This window comes from Schistocerca serialis, chromosome 6 (assembly GCF_023864345.2).
Source record: "Schistocerca serialis cubense isolate TAMUIC-IGC-003099 chromosome 6, iqSchSeri2.2, whole genome shotgun sequence".
NCBI lineage: Eukaryota > Metazoa > Arthropoda > Insecta > Orthoptera > Acrididae > Schistocerca > Schistocerca serialis.
The window spans coordinates 371,469,969-371,490,786 of NC_064643.1; the positions used below are offsets into that span (position 1 = coordinate 371,469,969).

The 20,818-nt window shown below is 44.2% G+C and overlaps 1 pseudogene; it reads left to right on the forward strand.

Annotated features, from left to right (window-relative positions):
- Nucleotides 1-1,469: 1,469 nt before the first annotated feature.
- On the forward strand, nt 1,470-1,587 carry LOC126485492 (5S ribosomal RNA; annotated as a pseudogene).
- Nucleotides 1,588-20,818: the final 19,231 nt, after the last annotated feature.

Genomic DNA, 20,818 nt, shown 5'->3' on the forward strand with positions numbered 1-20,818 from the left:
TTCACCGCGATGTCGCCAAACATGGATGCGACCATCATGATGCTGTAAACAGTACCTCGATTCATCCGAAAAAAATGACGTTTTGCCATTCGTGCACCCAGGTTCGTCGCTGAGTACACCATCGCAGGCGCTCCTGTCTGTGATGCAGCGTCAAGGGTAACTGCAGGCACGGTCCCCGAGCTGATAGTCCATGCTGCTGCAAACGTCGTCGAACTGTTCGTGCAGATGGTTGTTGTCTTGCAAACGTCCCCATCTGTTGACTCAGGGATAGAGACGTGGTTGCACAATCCGTTACAGCCATGCGGATAAGATGCCTGTCATCTCGACTGCTAGTGATACGAGGCAGTTGGGATTCGGCACGGCGTTCCGTATTACCCTCCTGAACCCACCGATCCCATATTCTGCTAACAGTCATTGGATCTCAACCAACGCGAGCAGCAATGTCGCCATATGATAAACCGCAATTGCGATAGGCTACAATCCGAGCTTTATCAAAGTTGGAAACGTGATGGTACGCATTTCTCCTCCTCACACGAGGCATCACAACAACGTTTCACCAGCCAACACCGGTCAACTGCTGCTTGTGTATGAGAAATCGGTTGGAAACTTTCCTCATGTCAGCACGTTGTGGGTGTCGTCAACGGCGCCAACCTTGTGTGAATGCTCTGAAAAGCTAACCATTTGCCCCCTCGTATTTGGGTACGACCTCGCATTTGAGAATGTCGATGGCAGAAGGGTTAAAGTACGGCTGCTGGGTGGCACGCCTGTGTACCTCTGAGGCAAACGTGTCGGCGACAAAAGGCGGCGGCAGCCTCTCCCTCTGTCGCCAGCCGCCGCCGTCATGGTGTGGCCGCTGCGACATTCCGGGAAGCACGGTGGAGCCGCGCTACAGCCAGCTCCGCTGCACGGTCCGCTTGCGCCCGCCACGCAGCCGCGCGGACCGGGCCGGCTCTATTCGTGGAGCCAAACAGATAACGCCGCAGGCCGGCCGGCAGCTCATTTCCCTGGAAACAAGAAGAAAAACACAGCCGTGCGACACCAGGCCACACAGCGTCCAGGCCACAAATTTAGAACGACCCACCCAAGTGGGCCGGCCTCTCGAGCTGCCCCGCCGACGTCCTGCGTGTCTGTCTCTCCCACAGTAAAGCACAAGAGCTACAAGGTGGAGAAGAAGGGAACGCCTAAGATTCTGACTCTCCCACGTCCTGAAACGAAAGCATCACTCGCCGACAAGAATCCACCATAGTTCCAAAAACACTGCTCGTGGGAAACTTAACGGCAACACCCGCAGTCCAGAAGGTTATAGACCAGTGGTTCCCAACCTGGGTGTGAATACCCCATAAGGGGTAAAATGAAATTTTCTGAATGGTAAAAACTAAAAGATTCTATTCTGTTCCAGTCACGAAACTAAATTATTTCCCAAATATGATTATTATTATCATAATTTTGTAAGGCTTTAATATTGGTTAGGCAACGGCCTTACCGCAGTGGATACACCGGTTCCCCTGAGATCACCGAAGTTAAGCGCTGTCGGGTGTGGCCGGCACTTGGATGGGTGACCATCCAGGCCGCCATGCGCTGTTGCCATTTTTCTGGGTGCACTCAGCCTCGTGATGCCAATTGAGGAGCTACTCGACCGAATAGTAGCGGCTCCGGCCAAAGGAAACCATCATAACGACCGGGAGAGTGGTGTGTTGACCACACGCCCTCCAAATGCGCATCCTCAACTGAGGATGACACGGCGGTCGGATGGTCCCGATGGGCCACTTGTGGCCTGAAGACGGAGTGATTCCTTGCATTAATATTGATTATATGCTAGATCTACAACTTTGCTTCCGCCGTTTCTTCTCGAAGTTCGGTGATTTATTGTGAAAAACGTACAAAAGAATTATGATTCATAGTATTACCCAACGCTGGCCACTACATTCTCCCATCTTTCGGATAGCATACGAACCCCGTGGCGGAAGAACTGGGCGTCTTTTGTGGGGATCCATGAATCGATTCAATTTTGCACTTGTTCATATGATCGGAAGTGCTGGTCAGCCAGACTGCATGCCCCTGATCGAAAAGGGTGGTAGTTAGAGAGAGCAACGTTTGGAGAATACGGCGGGAGGGATAGGACTTCTCATGTCAACGTTTCCATGCATATTTTGTCGGATTTTGCGACATGGGATCTAGCACTGATCTGCTGCAAAATTACCTTTACATGTCTATCGCTGTATTGTGGCCTTTTGTGTTTCAGTGCTGGGCTCTAACGCATCAATTGCTTTCGATAATGATGTCCTGTGACTGTCTTCGCCTGTTTCAGTAGCTACGAAAACGTTCTGTCTTCCCCCGCCATGCCGGTCTTCGACATCAAAATCACCCTTATGAAGGCGTTAAAAGCATTCTCTGCACGTTCTTCCACTAATAGTTCCCTCACCATTGGTCTTACCCAGCATTTTAAGAGCCACAGCCGCAGATTTATTCATGTTAAAGCAGAAAATTAAAACTTCCCGCATATGGCGAGAAATGGGTACGTAAGTTGACGTACTTTATCGAGAATAACCTTACGATGCAATCACAAATCGACTAATACTTTTATGGCATTATCTTTACAGATGCCTAAGCTTATTGTATTACACTTACGACCAACCACCTGAACCCCACTTGCCGCTACTGTCGTCTATTGCAAAACGGCAGAAGCAAAGTTGTAGACCTGATAAGCTATCAACAATAATTACTTTTTCTCAGTTAGTAACATTAATACGGCGCAGGTTACAGGTTCCTCACATAATCGACCTACTACACACATATGTTGCGCTTTGTCCAATACATCACTAATGAAAATGTGAAACATACACGTAACAAATACTAAATACCTCAAAAGAAAGTCTTCTCCAAGTTGTAACTTATATCTGCAGTAGTCCAGAAATTGTTTCATTACGCTCTTCGAAAAACATAAATGAATTAAGTAACAGCACGACACAGCAGTAGCTACATAAGGGTTACTACAGTACTATACACATTATTATTATTACTACTACTATTAGTATTAGATGCTGTGGTCAGATACAAAGCATTAGCACCCTGAAGTCTTCCAATTTCTGCTGGTTCAGAAGTAAGGAGTGCAGCCATCAAGTGATGATGATGAGCGTTTGGCGTCATTGGCCGGGAGGCCCCTCGCGGGGCAGGTCCGGCCGCCATATCGCAGGTCTTATTACATTCGGCGCCACATTGGGCGACCTGCACGCCGGATGGGGATGAAATGATGATGAACACAACACAACACCCAGCCCCTGAGCGGAGAAAATCTCCGACCCAGCCGGGAATCGAACCCGGGCCCAGAGGACGGCAATCCGTCACGCTGACCACTCAGCTACTGGGGCGGACAGCCATCAAGTAATTTGCGAAGAGTAAGTATAGTGCACACATTCTAACATGCTTCACTTTAAGTGGGGTTACAGTGCGTAGGTCAAGCAAGTGGCACAATAGAGAGGAGTAATGCAGGGGAAGTATGTTTTACAACAAGCATCTACCCCTTATCTGAGGAATTGTGAACAGCACTTGCGATGCACCACGAATTCCTTCGTCATTCATTCTAACTCCACGCCCACTCGTCCCCTGTCCTCCACAAACACAAACTAAATATCGTTCATTTTTCACCATTTTAAAAATAAAAGCGTTCCAAGGAAAGTCGTTCATTCCACAGTTTAGTTAGGTGCTAAAGTTGTTTAGTTAAGTGCTAAATATGGTGACAAAGTGAGGGTGGGGGGGGCAACAGATGGCAGGAGAGAGGGGGGGGGAGTTTAGTTTAGTTTAGTTTAGTTACGTCATGCTTTGTAAATCATTTTCAGTATTATTTTATCTATATGATGTGCAACAAGTCAGATACAAGATATATATGAATAGTGCTAATATTAATATTACTGAAATTTTTAGTTCTACACATGCAACTACATTCAGAGGTATATATATATATATATATTTTTTTTACGAGTTCTGAAACAGAAACTCTTCCGTGGAATAGAAGGAGTTGTCCAAAAGAAATGATTTTAGGCTAGATTTAAAACTTGATCTGCTACCTGCCAGACACTTTACGTTGTTGGGAAAATGATCAAAGATTTTTGTTGCTGAATAATGTACTCCTTTTTGAGCAACTGATAAATTCAATAACGGATAGGAAAGGTCATTTTTTCCTCTAGTGTTGTGCGTATGAACATCACTGTTCTTCGCGAATTGAGATGAATTATTTATAATGAATTTAATTAGCGAATATATGTACTCTGATGTTGTTGTTGTTGTTGTGGTCTTCAGTCCTGAGACTGGTTTGATGCAGCTCTCCATGCTACTCTATCCTGTGCAAGCTTTTTCATCTCCCAGTACCTACTGCAACCTACATCCTTCTGAATCTGCTTAGTGTATTCATCTCTTGGTCTCCCTCTACGATTTTTACCCTCCACGCTGCCCTCCAATACTAAATTGGTGATCCCTTGATGCCTCAGAACATGTCCTACCAACCGATCCCTTCTTCTGGTCAAGTTGTGCCACAAACTTCTCTTCTCCCCAATCCTATTCAATACTTCCTCATTAGTTATGTGATCTACCCATCTAATCTTCAGCATTCTTCTATAGCACCACATTTCGAAAGCTTCTATTCTCTTCTTGTCCAAACTATTTATCGTCCATGTTTCACTTCCATACATGGCTACACTCCATACGAATACTTTCAGAAATGACTTCCTGACACTTAAATCAATACTAGATGTTAACAAATTTCTCTTCTTCAGAAACGCTTTCCTTGCCATTGCCAGCCTACATTTTATATCCTCTCTACTTCGACCATCATCAGTTATTTTGCTTCCCAAATAGCAAAACTCCTTTACTACTTTAAGTGCCTCATTTCCTAATCTAATTCCCTCAGCATCACCCGACTTAATTAGACTACATTCCATTATCCTTGTTTTGCTTTTGTTGATGTTCATCTTATATCCTCCTTTCAAGACACTGTCCATTCCATTCAACTGCTCTTCCAAGTCCTTTGCTGTCTCTGACAGAATTACAATGTCATCGGCGAACCTCAAAGTTTTTATTTCTTCTCCATGAATTTTAATACCTACTCCGAATTTTTCTTTTGTTTCCTTTACTGCTTGCTCAATATACAGATTGAACAACATCGGGGAGAGGCTACAACCCTGTCTTACTCCCTTCCCAACCACTGCTTCCCTTTCATGTCCCTCGACTCTTATAACTGCCATCTGGTTTCTGTACAAATTGTAAATAGCCTTTCGCTCCCTGTATTTTACCCCTGCCACCTTTAGAATTTGAAAGAGAGTATTCCAGTCAACATTGTCAAAAGCTTTCTCTAAGTCTACAAATGCTAGAAACGTAGGTTTGCCTTTCCTTAATCTTTCTTCTAAGATAAGCCGTAAGGTCAGTATTGCCTCACGTGTTCCAGTGTTTCTACGGAATCCAAACTGATCTTCCCCGAGGTTGGCTTCTACTAGTTTTTCCATTCGTCTGTAAAGAATTCGTGTTAGTATTTTGCAGCTGTGACTTATTAAGCTGATAGTTCGGTAATTTTCACATCTGACAACACCTGCTTTCTTTGGGATTGGAATTATTATATTCTTCTTGAAGTCTGAGGGTATTTCGCCTGTTTCATACATCTTGCTCACCAGATGGTAGAGTTTTGTCAGGACTGGCTCTCCCACGGCCGTGAGTAGTTCCAATGGAATATTGTCTACTCCGGGGGCCTTGTTTCGACTCAGGTCTTTCAGTGCTCTGTCAAACTCTTCACGCAGTATCATATCTCCCATTTCATCTTCATCTACATCCTCTTCCATTTCCATAATATTGTCCTCAAGTACATCGCCCTTGTATAGACCCTCTATATACTCCTTCCACCTTTCTGCTTTCCCTTCTTTGCTTAAAACTGGGTTTCCATCTGAGCTCTTGATATTCATACAAGTCGTTCTTTTATCTCCAAAGGTCTCTTTAATTTTCCTGTAGGCGGTATCTATCTTACCCCTAGTGAGATAGGCCTCTACATCCTTACATTTGTCCTCTAGCCATCCCTGCTTAGCCATTTTGCACTTCCTGTCGATCTCATTTTTGAGACGTTTGTATTCCTTTTTGCCTGTTTCACTTACTGCATTTTTTTATTTTCTCCTTTCATCAATTAAATTCAGTATTTCTTCTGTTACCCAAGGATTTCTACTAGCCCTCGTCTTTTTACCTACTTGATCCTCTGCTGCCTTCACTACTTCATCCCTCAAAGCTACCCATTCTTCTTCTACTGTATTTATTTCCCCCATTCCTGTCAATTGCTCCCTTATGCTCTCCCTGAATCTCTGTACAACCTCTGGTTCTTTTAGTTTATCCAGGTCCCATCTCCTTAAATTCCCACCTTTTTGCAGTTTCTTCAGTTTTAATCTACAGGTCATAACCAATAGATTGTGGTCAGAGTCCACATCTGCCCCTGGAAATGTCTTACAATTTAAAACCTGGTTCCTAAATCTCTGTCTTACCATTATATAATCTATCTGATACCTTTTAGTATCTCCAGGGTTCTTCCATGTATACAACCTTCTTTCATGATTCTTAAACCAAGTGTTAGTTATGATTATGTTGTGCTCTGTGCAAAATTCTACAAGGCGGCTTCCTCTTTCATTTCTGTCCCCCAACCCATATTCACCTACTATGTTTCCTTCTCTCCCTTTTCCTACGCTCGAATTCCAGTCACCCATGACTATTAAATTTTCCTCTCCCTTCACAATCTGAATAATTTCTTTTATTTCATCATACATTTCTTCAATTTCTTCGTCATCTGCAGAGCTAGTTGGCATATATACTTGTACCACTGTAGTAGGTGTGGGCTTCGTATCTATCTTGGCCACAATAATGCGTTCACTATGCTGTTTGTAGTAGCTTACCCGCATTCCTATTTTCCTATTCATTATTAAACCTACTCCTGCATTACCCCTATTTGATTTTGTGTTTATAACCCTGTAGTCACCTGGCCAGAAGTCTTGTTCCTCCTGCCACCGAACTTCACTAATTCCGACTATATCTAACTTCAACCTATCCATTTCCCTTTTTAAATTTTCTAACCTACCTGCCCGATTAAGGGATCTGACATTCCGTACCCCCCCATGAACCATGGACCTTGCCGTTGGTGGGGAGGCTTGCGTGCCTCAGCGATACAGATAGCCGTACCGTAGGTGCAACCACAACGGAGGGGTATGTGTTGAGAGGCCAGACAAACGTGTGGTTCCTGAAGAGGGGCAGCAGCCTTTTCAGTAGTTGCAAGGGCAATAGTCTGGATGATTGGCTGATCTGGCCTTGTAACAATAACCAAAACGGCCTTGCTGTGCTGGTACTGCGAACGGCTGAAAGCAAGGGGAAACTACAGCCGTAATTTTTCCCGAGGGCATGCAGCTTTACTGTATGATTACATGATGATGGCGTCCTCTTGGGTAAAATATTCCGGAGGTAAAATAGTCCCCCATTCGGATCTCCGGGCGGGGACTACTCAAGAGGATGTCGTTATCAGGAGAAAGAAAACTGGCGTTCTACGGATCGGAGCGTGTACTCTGATGGTGCAGTTAAAATACCTAACTCCTTGAATAGATGCCTACATAACGTCCTTGGGTGAACACCACTAATTATTCTCACTGCTCTGTTTCGTGCAATCAATACTTTATGTCTAAGTGGTGTGTTACCCCAGAAAACTATTCCATAAGACATTACTGGAAATATGCAAAGTACGTTAGGGGCTGATCTGTTTATTACCAAGACTAGCGATTATACGAAGAGCGAAAGAAGCTGAACTTAATTGTTTGAGAAGCTAAGTAATATGCTTCTTCCAGTTCAAGTTGTCATCAATGTGAGCACCCAAAAAATTTGAAGAAATCTACCCTGTTAACTGAGCCCTGTTCATATGCTACATCAATTTTCGGTATGACTCTATTTGGTGTACAAAACTGGATATAGTGAGTTTTTTCAAAATTAAGGGAGAGTCATTTTCTGAGAACCACTTAATAATTCTTTGAAATACATCCTTCCGATTATATCCATAATCTGGTCGTGGTGCACAGAACACTCCATGGAGTCGCCAATCAATAGTGTGCAGAGTCGTGGTATTTCGCCAGCCCTTGGGAATGCCATTGTGTATTATTGTTCGCCTTTGATGGTTAAAAGTTGAAAGTCACCTTATCAGCTATTCTTTGCTTTCTTCTTCCTCTTCTTCGTCTAGATTTCGGAATTTGTCATTGAACATCCGCCCGAATAACCCACTTGCGTCAGCACACCACTTTTTGAACGTGGAAGCGCACCAGACATAGAGCAAATCCGCTTGGCGGATTAAAGACGAGAGCCGGTGTGCTCACGATGTGGTTTTGTAGGCGGTTTCTCACATTTAAACAGGTGAGCACTGGACTGGTACCAAAGTCCCACCTCAGTCACACGATTCACAAACATTTCGAAAACTTTCACACGGCTAACTTTAGACGCAAACAGATGGGATACGCAGTTTCCATCTGTGGAGTGGGGGAAATGGTGGCCATAGGAAGGGCATCCGGCCATCCTATACCATTAACATGCCCAATCCAGATTAACAGGCCGATCCTGCATAGATACTGGGTAAAGGCCGAAGAGAAGAAGAAGGGGATTGTATGGCTACACCACTGACGAATACTGGAAATAGTCAAATACATTAAGTGCCTTGTCAGTATGAATACAGAACGATTTAAAATGGAATGGCCACATAAAACTGATAGTACGAAAGGCAGATGTTAGACCGAGATTCATTCGAAGAATCCATAAGAAGTGTATGAAGTGTATGTAGTCTATGGACGAAGGAGTTAGTTTACAAAACCGTCGTTTGACGGATACTTCAATACTGCTCGGCAGCTCTGGGACCGCTGCCAAAAAGATTGATAAAGTACACAGAAAAGATCCAAAGAAGAGCACCACGGTTCGCCACAGGATCGTCTATAACGCGGAAAAGCGTCACGAAGAACCTTATCTTAAACTTCCTGGGAGGCGCTACAAAACATGTGTTTTGTATACTGGCTTGGTTTACTATTAAAATCCCGAGAGCGTCCGTTTCTGCAGGAGTCAGTCATTATATTGCTTCATTCTACGGATGTATCGCGGAAAGACCACGAAGCTAAAACTATAGAGATTCCAGCTTACACGGAGACCTGCTAACAGTCGCGACTGGAACAGGAAGGAGAGGAGGGGGCGTGGGAGCTGGTGGAGTAAAGCCACTATTAGGTTGCTTGCTTAGCGAAGATGTAGGTGTAGATAACTTCCGTAGGTTTACACGTGTGTGTACAAAACGCTGATCGCTGCGGTGGATACCTGATCGCACGTAGTTCCCAAGCAATCTGAGGATTTTCTGGTGTCGAATCACCAACCTGTGGAAATATGTCTTACTGTTCGCAAATGTTTGTTTAACTATTAAGTGTGGTTATGTTACATTCATTTCGCTGTAACCACGTAGAGTAAGTATTTACATTAGAATTTACATTGCATAGTTATGCAGAGCGTGCAAACAACTCTAAAAAAGGATGTTGAAGGGGGAGTAGCCACTTATTTGAAGAAAAGATAGACTTATAAAAGCAATGACAATCGTAAATTTTGATGTGATTAGCATTTTGAAGCTTGTGTTGAGGAAGTTGAAATCATGGGAAGTTCGTGGTTATTGTCACAATGCGCTGGACCCCAGCTGGTTATTCTAAGTTGCCCATCCAATAAGTTGACTCGTCACTAGATCATCTAAAAAGATGGTGAAAAGAATAGATAACATTAAGTACTGGTTTCAGTTCTTTTCAGATCATACCTACTCTAAACGTATACTTAAGTCTTCAGTGCATTTAGATAAACAGTTTACAACAAGAATGGGCGGAACCATCATAACTCTGCATGATAATATCCCTATAAATAGACTGAGACTGCAAACCCATTAAGTAAATAATTATAGTTAAACTAGCAGACTATCAACTGTAAATGGAATTTAGCACTTAATGATGTACGTAATATTTACTGAACCACCAATGATGATGGCTTGTCAGTAAAAACTAAACGCATCTTGTCCAATACTCTCTTAAATTACAGAGTACTTAAGACAGGAAAAATCCAAATAACAATGATGGTATCCTAAAACTCATATAAGTTCGAGAACACTATAATTAAGTCGCGGAAATGTGAGCCCTAGCAAGTATCCAGACAGAAAGATTCCCTTTATTTCGAAGTTTAATTGAAGGATGCATCAAAATAATGAAAGAGAAAATAAGCTGAAGTGTTAGTACGTCTGTTTCTAAAGGTGTTTGTCTGCACCATCGTCTTGTACGCAAGTGAAACGGCAGATAAGAAGAGAATAGAAGATACTGAAATGTGATGCTACAGATGAAATGGTGAAAACTGTGTGGGTAAATCAGGTAACTGGAGAGAAATGAAATTATGTCACAACTTGACTAAAAGAAGGTATCGGATGATAGGGCACACTTTGAGGTATCGAGGAATAATCAGTTTGGTGGTGGAGGAGAGAAGTGTGTGTGTAGAGAGCGGGGAGGGGGGAGCTATAAATTGATGAATTGATGATACCAGGACATGAAACAGGCGCATCAAGCAGGCTAGATTACAGAAATAGTGTGTTTAGTTTCGGATTTTCGGAAGGAAGATTTGAAGTTAGTGTTTAAGATCATTAGAGTACAGGAGCTCTGATAAGACACGGAAACATAAAGAATTTGGCCGCATCCATCGTCCTTAGAGACTTAACGGCAACTACGGATAATGTAAGCCTGAAAGGCCTGACACGGATTTGAAACCCACTCCTCCTGAATGCGAGTCGACTCTCCGCTGATTAATTTCGTGCCTGACACAATATCTATGGTAGAATGCAAGTGGGTTAAGAGCGGTGCAGTTATTTATAGTGCACACGACAATCAGAACCGGCGAGAGAAACGCTTTACGTAATCAGAGCTTTCAGGCCGTAGCAGGTCACAGTGAAGTGATACACAGCGGATATGAAGCTTCCTGTAACAGCCCACAGAAGCATAACGAGTACAAAGCAATTCAAGCCCTATTCTTCGACGTTTCATTGTACATGTCCCTGAGCTGTTTCTCATATGACTTTATTGCTTTCGTGCTGAATCACCGTCACTTCAACTTTGGTGATATTCTTCCTGTTCGGTGGAATACTCCTTTGGAAATAATATCTGTTAAGAAAATTAACTATCTGTCACGTTGTGAAACTAACACGCTCGACTGTTGTAAGTTCAGAGCCATTGGAAACGACCACACTTGACACTTGCTTCCAAGAAAGTGACATAAAGTCCAACTTTAGCTGTGGCTGTCATGTATCTCTAAGTGCTGCAACTCAACATATATACAGAGCAGTGCAGCCTAAACTCTTCGACTACAGGCTAGCGCTGGAAGAATTCTCTGATTTTACTTCTTACTGAGCTCAGCTATTGGATTGTTAAATAGCGTTTTTTATATAATCACATTCAATACATACTGGAAAGGACAGACAGAAAAATCCTCATGTTCCACACTAATGCCACTCTTTAGAAACAACGACTGTCCGTAAATACTATTACATCGATTTACATAGGTCTTTCTCAATTAAATATCTTTTGTTACGTTAAAAGTACTAGTGAACTTTTTCACCCGGACGATTAGGCACATGCTACTCTTGAAACAGAAGTCAAGGTGACCTCATGACCTTACTAATCAGCACGATGAAGATATCACATTTTCTTATTTCTCTTCTGACTTTTTCCTCAAATATACCTATGTCACCGTTTCGGAATAACGCAATATTTAAACAGTTTTCCTGCGGAACAAGCATTATAAGCACTTCGGAATACGATTAAAACTGCATATCAACACGTTTCTATCTCTTCTATGCAGTATAAGAAAAGAAATCAGAGGTCTTGTCATTAGACTGGTTATCAACATGACTTTCCTGCATGATTCACTGATCATATCATTCATCCCATTTCACCTTTTTGTATTATTTTTGTTATTATATTCTGTAACTTCTGAAGCCATCGTACACTCCTGGAAATGGAAAAAAGAACACATTGACACCGGTGTGTCAGACCCACCATACTTGCTCCGGACACTGCGAGAGGGCTGTACAAGCAATGATCACACGCACGGCACAGCGGACACACCAGGAACCGCGGTGTTGGCCGTCGAATGGCGCTAGCTGCGCAGCATTTGTGCACCGCCGCCGTCAGTGTCAGCCAGTTTGCCGTGGCATACGGAGCTCCATCGCAGTCTTTAACACTGGTAGCATGCCGCGACAGCGTGGATGTGAACCGTATGTGCTGTTGACGGACTTTGAGCGAGGGCGTATAGTGGGCATGCGGGAGGCCGGGTGGACGTACCACCGAATTGCTCAACACGTGGGGCGTGAGGTCTCCACAGTACATCGATGTTGTCGCCAGTGGTCTGCGGAAGGTGCACGTGCCCGTCGACCTGGGACCGGACCGCAGCGACGCACGGATGCACGCCAAGACCGTAGGATCCTACGCAGTGCCGTAGGGGACGGCACCGCCACTTCCCAGCAAATTAGGGACACTGTTGCTCCTGGGGTATCGGCGAGGACCATTCGAAACCGTCTCCATGAAGCTGGGCTACGGTCCCGCACACCGTTAGGCCGTCTTCCGCTCACGCCCCAACATCGTGCAGCCCGCCTCCAGTGGTGTCGCGACAGGCGTGAATGGAGGTACGAGTGGAGACGTGTCGTCTTCAGCGATGAGAGTCGCTACTGCCTTGGTGCCAATGATGGTCGTATGCGTGTTTGGCGCCGTGCAGGTGAGCGCCACAATCAGGACTGCATACGACCGAGGCACACAGGGCCAACACCCGGCATCATGGTGTGGGGAGCGATCTCCTACACTGGCCGTACACCACTGGTGATCGTCGAGGGGACACTGAATAGTGCACGGTACATCCAAACCGTCATCGAACCCATCGTTCTACCATTCCTAGACCGGCAAGGGAACTTGCTGTTCCAACAGGACAATGCACGTCCGCATGTATCCCGTGCCATCCAACGTGCTCTAGAAGGTGTAAGTCAACTACCCTGGCCAGCAAGATCTCCGGATCTGTCCCCCATCGAGCATGTTTGGGACTGGATGAAGCGTCGTCTCACGCGGTCTGCACGTCCAGCACGAACGCTGGTCCAACTGAGGCGCCAGGTGGAAATGGCATGGCAAGCCGTTCCACAGGACTACATCCAGCATCTCTACGATCGTCTCCATGGGAGAATAGCAGCCTGCATTGCTGCGAAAGGTGGATATACACTGTACTAGTGCCGACATTGTGCATGCTCTGTTGCCTGTGTCTATGTGCCTGTGGTTCTGTCAGTGTGATCATGTGATGTATCTGACCCCAGGAATGTGTCAATAAAGTTTCCCCTTCCTGGGACAATGAATTCACGGTGTTCTTATTTCAATTTCCAGGAGTGTATATCGAAGCATTTGCCATGCAAATTTTTGATAAAATGATCATTTAACAGATTTGTTGTTTTTCTAAGTAAAAAGAAATAATATTCTAAACCTAGTAGAATACTATTTCATGATAGCGGAAAAACCACCAAAAACATTATAGCATAGTTCCTGCGGATATTTTGCCAGCAGATGCTGTGTAACGAAGCTTCAACTGTACTACACGTCTCAGACACGGCATAGACATATTTCGTTACTACCAAACAGAATTTTCCGATGATTAAGAAGATACCTACACTTGTCAGCTATTTGTTTCACTGGCGCAGCTTTCTTCTGAAACTGTCCCTGACATTCCTTTTGACTCTTAATGATGAACAATAAACCACAGTATTTTCTTCTCCTTGTGTCGACTCTGGCAATCCGTAAACCATGTAAAACTATTTAGAGGAAATATTCTCTCCAATAAGGTTCATCTTCCGATCTTCCCAGTACTTTCTTTTCATTATCTCCTCCGCGGTTGTTTTTGTTCCTGGGTGAAGATTCTTCCACATTTGTTCTCTTTTTCTTGATAACCTTTGAAATTTCTTCTTAATTTGGTTCTGAATTTTTGTCTGTTTTCAATGTGTTCTTAAGTTATGTTCATATTTCCTATGTCTTTTCTGAGTATCGTTGATCCATTTACCTTTGTTCTCTTAGTTATTGAAACGTTGGAACATTCTTTTAGTTAACCGATTTCTCTCCATTCTTTACACATGCCTAAAGAAAATTGTCTGCCTTCGCCAGATTGTGTCTGGGAATTTGGCAATTTTTGTGTAGAGTTCTTCGTTCCTTCTTAATTTAAAGTTGCCACTTTAGTCCAAAATTTTTTCGAAAGATTCCCCTATTTTTTCTCTCCACATTTTCTATTTATGTAACTTTAAGTGTGGCAACATACTGTCCTTCCACGCTCGCAGTTTTGTAGCTGTTTCATTGCATTTTCATTCATCCATAAATATATAAAAAATCGGAACGTGAGGTGCTGTTTGCTTTACATTAAAATGCGCCACCCATCGGTTTAGAGGAAGACAGGAGGCAGTCAGACGGCGTTGTAATCGGGCCGTCTGCCCATAGAGGAGTCCCTGCTGCAAGCTAGAAGCTCTGGAGGGTCGCACAGCAGGGTGGCGTTTGAAAGACTGTTAGATGCAACAAGAGGCAGCCGAAAGTCGGTGGCGCCTCCGTCACGGTACAGAGGGCAAGCAGCCATCACAAGTCGCATATTAGTTCTGTAAGGTGTCAGGCAAATCCAACACCTTGCATGAAAACCCTGACATGATAAGCAAATCCGGCAGTATGTCACATAGCTCCGAATAAATCCTGACATTAAATTAACTAAAGTAATATGATCAACGAGTGAGCAAATGGAATACCACAGACTAACACAAGAACGCCTAAATGCGTGTCATACCTCCCCACCGTGAAACAGACGCAGTTCCGAGGGAAGAAACGAGAACAGAAGCCGAGAGCAGAGCCGTGTTAAGCTAGAAGGCCCTATGATAGGGGATGGACACCCACGTCGTCAGCCAACCATCAGGACCACCCCTCAGCCCATGTTAAAAGATACAGCCCTCTAAAAGAACAGTATAGATCTTCCGATAACACTAAAAGGGCCACACCAGCTGCAAGTTTTAGAATGAGGCTTTTTCGCGTCTCTGTTACGTTGCAAACGTTAAAAACATTGCCCCACCACGAAAAGTACAACGTTTCTCATTTGATAGACAGAAGTTTTGTAGGCAGAGCTTAAGGTTAACATTGAGACCCTGATTGGTCAGATGAAGACACAGCCAGATATTTTTTTTTAACCAACTTCGGTAAATTGTAGTAAGGAGAAGTTAGGGGAGAGTTGCTTAAGAGACGGTGAGGTGCGTGGAGCTGTGCCGGCCCCAGCCCCCTGACGAACACCGACAAGGTAATGAACGCACGGGATGCCGCGTTTATGAGCGCATAAGGCTTCACTCAGAACTGCAGAAGTCTCATCTGTTACATCCCCTCTTTACGTAATACTAGTGTCGATCGTCAATTGAAGCTCATGGTATTCACATTTGCTACGTAAGTTAAAATCTGAAACGCGATGATTTTTCTGTTATATAATTATTGAGAAGCTACATCAGCCACTGTAATTTACGACAAGTTAGATAAGTAATTAAAGATAATTGAGGGTCACTGTAGACCATTTTGATAGTTTTCTCTTTTGTGAAACTTAATTTAAACCTAGATTATAGATGTGATATGGCATAGGTCATCCTTCGATCCATTGTAGAACTTGGAAACCCATTCAGGGAATATTCGTTCACATTTTTGTTGAACGCAGTTGGTTTTTACCATCCTGTATTAAATATTTCCTTTTATCAATAGTGCAATTTATAAACAATGTTTTGTGAGTAGAATAAAATTTCCAATAGTAAACTTAACTGCTTTTTCGACGTTATTTTACCAGCTAACTAATAATAGGAAAGCTTTGAACCCCTTCCACTAAATTTAGTTAGTATTATGATTCTTTTACAGGGACTGCAGTGGAGCTGACGCTGAAATCATTAAGTATTTGGTTATATCATCGCTAGTCTCACTGAACTCTTCTAAACTCTACATGTCATGTGTGGTCTGGCGTCTCATTACCAGCAACAGGTTCAGACTAGTCAATTCCCTAAAAAACACGCTCAGAGCGTCGTTGCGCGAAAGTGGTAGGGAGACACGACTAAGAACAAACAGACACCACGCAGAATGTTAGAGTTCTGGCAATGAACTCGTGGCAATGAACTCGTATTCCGTCTGTCTGTCCGGATCGAGACGGATTTTTTTTCATTATTTCCGGTAATTTCAACATGTTTCTCTAAGGTGCTCAGAACCGCATCCTCCGATACCAAGTCTATTTTCAAGTAAAGTCGTATCGCTTTGTTGGCTGGGAGACCCCAAAGGTAGGGTTCATCCACTTAACTGGAAAGATTTTCGTTTCCTACTCGCATAATGGCACATTTCCTTCCAGAAGTGTGAGAGTTGTGTGTTTAAGTGGGTCTGAGATGCATAGATGACTGTAATGCTTATGTGTTGCTGTAATGTCATGTTTGCGGTGATGATGACGACAGAAGAGAGAGGGTGAAATCGGTTTCTAGAACATTGACAAAGCCTCTCGCAAAACACCATGAGGTCCGTCAGTCAACAGTTCTCATGTTATGAGACTTTGTGGAGAGGTTTGGAATTGAATCCACGACATTGGCACAAAGTTAGGTGATGACGAACTCTACGCCACCACCCATCCTCCTCTTTGCCGTAAAAGCAAAGGGAAAGCTGCCAACAGCGCGTGGTGTAGCCACGTGTTTAACCATCCAAATACCGCTCACACGCTACGTTGCTTCACTTGGATGATCTTCAAATCTATTTACATCAGTTCAACCAGGAGGACCTAAAAAGTGAGAATTTCAGCTTCAAGAATCAGACCACTAGACAAGAAAAACTGGGGCTAACTCTACACGAAAAGCTAAGTAAACTAGAAAGTTTATTGTTATCTTCACTCCTCTCAACTTTTTTCATAAAAGACTTTGCTTATTGTGGACAATAACTGGAATTATGAAGGAGAGAGACAGATTACACGCTCTCCAGACTGTTGTCAGTTTTCGTAACCTTGAACTGGTGTATCCACCGCGGCAACGCTATTGACCATCGTTCCGAATACCAAATAGTGGCAGACATTTTCAATGGGATTAAGTTCAGATGATGTAAGGGGTCTGTCGAGGTGTGACAGGGTACCTGAGTGTTATTCAAACCAGGAGCGTATCCAGGTAGCCCTGCGAATATGGCTATTGTGACTTTGGAAGACTTAAGTGTCCCCATCATAAGCACCATGAGATGAGGAATAACACTTGGTCACCGAGAATATAAAAGTAAACATTCAGGTTTATGTTCACAATCGACATGTGAAGCTGGGTACCTCACAAAAGACTGTTTCTTCATAGCGACAGTTCTCCGATGGGCCAAACAACACAGAAACTGGCCAGTAGCTGGCTGGAGGAGTGTAGTGTGGTTTAACGAGTCGTGACTTCACCTCTTATCAAATGATACGAGACGTCGATCCCACCAACTGCCTTGTGAGGCATTCAATCCGCAGTGTACGTGAAAGGTGCAGTTCAGAGGTGGTTCCCTGATGTTTTCTATACTGTGATCTGGACATTCTCACTCAGGTTCTCCATTATGAGTATGCTGTGGCTCACTCAGGTTCTCCATTATGAGTATGCTGTGGCTACTCCCAAGATGATGGCACAGGTTTTCGCAGGTCTGGATTGACAAACACTCAGGCAGCATATATAGGGTGTCCCCAAGAAATCAAGAAACACCGACAACGCTTAGTATGTTATGCGAGAAGCCAAACTGATGGGTTTTCAACATGCAACCCATGTCTGGAAACGTACGGCTTGGGCTCTGGAGAGCGTCGAAGTCTGAGAACGAATGATAGTGGCTGTTTGTTCCGATTCGTTTTAGTATCAGAATACGAAGATATGCAACCCCTTAGCCACCGTGTACTGTGGATGGACGACCTCAGCCTAATAATAGTTCTGTGCATGCGCTACATTCCTCCACACAGCCTTCGTACGCATCCTACTGCAGACCTTGTGTGCTCTGCCAGTGCAGTAACGCTGTTGCCATCAGTGCGGCATGTACCAGCACAAAACTGAAACGACCGACATGGTGCTTGCATACGGCAAAGAGGATTGCAGTGGTAGGGATGCTGCAAGATTGTGTGCGAAACTTTTTCCAAAATAACGGATTCCGCATCAATCCACCTTGGCGGCCATCTAGGAACACCTCAGAGAAGCCGGAAGTTGCACGTAGATGTTTTTGGCTGAGGAGTAGCCACTGAACAGTAAATTACTAGCACCCTTTGCTTGGAACCCGCAGATATTATCCCCAGTCTACTGTCTGTCCTGCGGTATGTGCCGAAACGTGATGGGGGTCGTCCACACTGGACTCGAATACTAGAGTTGGTGGAGGACGTGCAGACAACGAAGAGCACCCATCCATCAGCACCCGGCAGGTGACGCACGCACTGCTCGTGGGTAAAGGGCCGTGTGGCGTAATGTCCATGATCTCCGGCTCCATCTATACCATTTGCAGAAAGTCCAGACATTACGAGAGGACGGCTAACCACGAATGGTACAGTTAGTGCAGTGGTGTTTACAGGGTGTTCCACTCGAAAGAGGTCCCACAAACAAACATTTCCCTAAATTACACTTAAAAGCTTTCCATAAGCATCAGGAAATAAAATGAAATGAGCATGCCACATCTTGTTCATGGGGAAACAAAGGTGAATCACAAAAGGTGCTGGATGTGACCACCCTCGACATTTGAACACGACGCTGCACGTTCTCGGACGTTGCTGCCAGAACCTCTGGTGTCATTGCCTGGATTTCACGGAAGATGTTCTCTCGTAAATCGTCCAAGCTGTGTGGTGTGTTCCTGTAGACCTTGCTTTCTAGGCCACTCCTGAGAAAAAAGTCAGGTGGTGTTAAATCAGTTGACCTTGTGGGCCACAATCCTTTCGAAATCAGTCATTACAGACATGTGGCACGTGGCGCCAGCCGACGGTAAGTTCTTCATCGTCCAACTGGTTTACAAATTCCCGAAACATTTCGCTGCAGGCTGCACTTGTCACAATGGACTCGACCTGGTCCGATGAGGTGACGCAGTGATAATGCACAGAATACGCCAATCTTTTGTGAATGCAAGGGTTGTTCGACCAGTGTATGTGGATTTTCCTTACACCACAAACGTATATTCTGAGAGTTTAGGTAGCCAGGGAATCATGTGTACTGCAATATTCCTGGCCTCTGAATAATAAATTTCTGAAACCAACGGCAAAATATAATGCGTTTGTTTTTGTCATTGACATTCAGTTCCTGAACAACCGTAAACCTATATGGATAGACGCCAGCTTTATTCGCAGCTCTGTGACATGTGCTCCGTGACATTCCACATTCCTGAGACAAACGTCGAACAGACTTTGCAGGAGAGGCCAACAACAGTTGTTTCACGTCAGGTCAGTCACTTTCTCTTCCGATAATGACGGCCTTCCCCCGCCGTGAAGATCCAAGACCGTTCCACTGCTCTCCAACTTGTTGACTACCTTTTGTAAGCAGCATTTAGACGGTATATGCTGGTTACCAAACCGTTCAACAAACATTCGCTGATATGTCTCAATGGAAACAGTAATCCAATATTGTTTCGCCTGTAACATGTGCTCTTCTACAGAATATCGATACTTGTCACTGAACACTTCTCTCCAGCCATAGCGACTCGCGGAAACATACCAGGTGTAAAAGTATGGATCCGGAATATCCACACACATGGTGCTAGCCGTCAGTGTAGGTCCCGTGAGACCGCGTCTGCAGCGCCATCTGCTTCCTGTAACAGCTGACGACGAATGTCAACGCACAGTAACCCAAGTTACATACATCGGTATGTCTTTCAAACCCGTAAACATGTCGAGTTTTGTGCCTACGAACTACGATTTGCGGACAGCATTGGTTTTCTGTTATCATTTGAAGAAAACTGCTGCAGAATCGCATCAAATGCTTGTCGAAGCTTTCGCCGAACATGCTGTTTGGAAACAGTGTTTCGAGTGGTTCAAAAAATACAAAAATGGCGATTTCGACGAGAGAAAAGACGAGCGCGGGAAACCACCGAAAAAGTTCGAAGACAAGGAATTGCAAGCCCTATTGCATGACGATGACGCTCAAACTCAACAGGAACACGCGGAACTATTGAATGTGACGCAGAAAGCCGTTTCTCGTTGGTTGAAAGCTTTGGGAAAGGTGCAGAAAGTGGGAAAATGGGTTTCGCATGAACTGAGTGAAATACAGCAAGCAAATCGAAAGACCGCTTGTGAAATGCTGCTCGCCAGACAAAAAAAAGTCATCTCTTCATCGAATAGTGACAGTCGATGAAAAATGGATATATTTTGAGATTCCTATGCGTCTTCAATCATGGGTGAATCCAGGCAAACCATCGACATCAACTGCAAGACCAAATCGCTTTGGAAAGAAGACAATGCTCTGTTCCTGGTGGGTTCAGAAGGCTGTCATCTATTATGAGCCGCTAAAACCAAAGTCATATTGCTCCATGATAACGCCCCATCACACACAGCAAAACGGGTCAGGGAAACGATCGAAGCGTTGGCTCTGAGCACTATGGGACTTAACTTCTGACGTCATCAGTCCCCTAGAACTTAGAACTACTTAAACCTAACTAACCTAAGGACATCACACACATCCATGCCCGAGGCACGATTCGAACCTGAGACCGTAGCGGTCGCGCGATTCCAGACTGTAGCGCCTAGAACCGTT